Here is a 1,542-nt window from a genome sequence, read left to right on the forward strand (position 1 = left end):
TGTGTGTGTGTGTGTGTGTGTGTGTGTGTGTGTGTGTGTGTGTGTGTAGTCTTTGTCTGTCTGTAGACTAAGCTGGCCTTAAACTCACAGAGACCCACCTGCCTTTGCCTCCTGAGTGCTGGGATTAAAGTGTGTGCCTCCACCACCCAGCTTCAGAAGAATTATTATGAATTTGAGGTCAGACTGGAATAGACAGTAAATTCCAAGCCAATCTTGGCTATTTAGTATGAGACTTCACAAACAAACAGCCATAAAACAACAATAACCACACCAACAGAATTCTAACTCCTTAGCTCTGGGTGGGGCCTTGAGATCGTAACCTCAGATTTTTCCTGCCCTGGAGACAGAGTTTGGTCAGCACCAGATGGCCTCAAATGGTGACTCTGCTGCCTCAGTTTCCAGAGTGCTTGGGATTGTGTGTGTACTCATCTTGCCCTGTGAATCTAGGACAAAATTCTTTAGCAAGGTCCCAGGTGAGGTGAATGGGGGTGGTCCAGGCCTACATGTTAGAGTGACAGGCAAAGAAAGCTATGTCCTTAGTCAGGGCAAAAAGGTTATTAGGTGACAGGTCTCTGGACCCCACCCTCAGGAAATGTGAGCCTCTGGATGTCTAATCCCAGACAGTATAGAAAGCACTGGCCTCAGGGGTACAGTGCTGCTGCTCGTTATGCCCAGATACCTGGAGCAATTTCATCTTGGGGCCCGGGCTTTTCTCTAACTCCTGGGCTCACTTGGTCAGTCTTCTGCCTCAGGCTCTTGAACAGTGGGAACTATATAGGTGTGTGTTTCCCGTAGATTTAGGGAGGGTCAGGAAGTATGAGCTCAGCAAGGCCCTAGGTTGTTCTTTGGAAGGTGAAGCCCTGGCCTTGTCTTAGTCCTTCAATCCCTTTAAAGATTGTTTAAGCAGGAACCCAGCCAGGACCCCTGAGTCCTGCCTCTGGAAATAGGCGAAGCATTTACCACATTTTTCATTTTTTCCAGCTGATTCAGGCATGTCACCGACCTGAGAGCCACCTGAGTAGAACTGTAGCTGGGCTGGGACTGTTCCTCAGCTGGCAGAGTGCTTGCCCAGCATGCATGGCGCCCTGGATCCAACCCCCAGCTCCTGTGCTCAGGAGAAAGTGAGGGATAGAGGCCACAGGGTCATGCATGATTGTATAACTCTCAGGCCGGTATGAGGTAGGTGACACTTTGTTTCAACGTAAAATAAATCCACATTCCACCTGGCTACAGAGATGGCTCACAGTTAACACTCACAGCTCTAGAAAAGGACCTGGGTTTGGTTCCCAGGATCCTCATGGTGATTCACAACCATCAGTAGATCCCATTGCATGGAATCCAATGCTTCTGCTGGCTTCTGGGGATTACATGCAGGCACGTGGTAAACATGCATCCATGCAGTTTGGTGGTTGGTTGGTTTGTTTGTTTAATTTTTTTGTTTTTCCAACAACAACTACAAAAAAAAGACAAGTAGCTCTATGTAGCCCTGGCTGCCCTAGAACTCTCCTTGTAGACCAGGCTAGCCTCAAACTCAGAGACCTA

This window comes from Grammomys surdaster, unplaced genomic scaffold, assembly GCF_004785775.1.
Source record: "Grammomys surdaster isolate TR1022 unplaced genomic scaffold, NIH_TR_1.0 63, whole genome shotgun sequence".
Classification (NCBI taxonomy): domain Eukaryota; kingdom Metazoa; phylum Chordata; class Mammalia; order Rodentia; family Muridae; genus Grammomys; species Grammomys surdaster.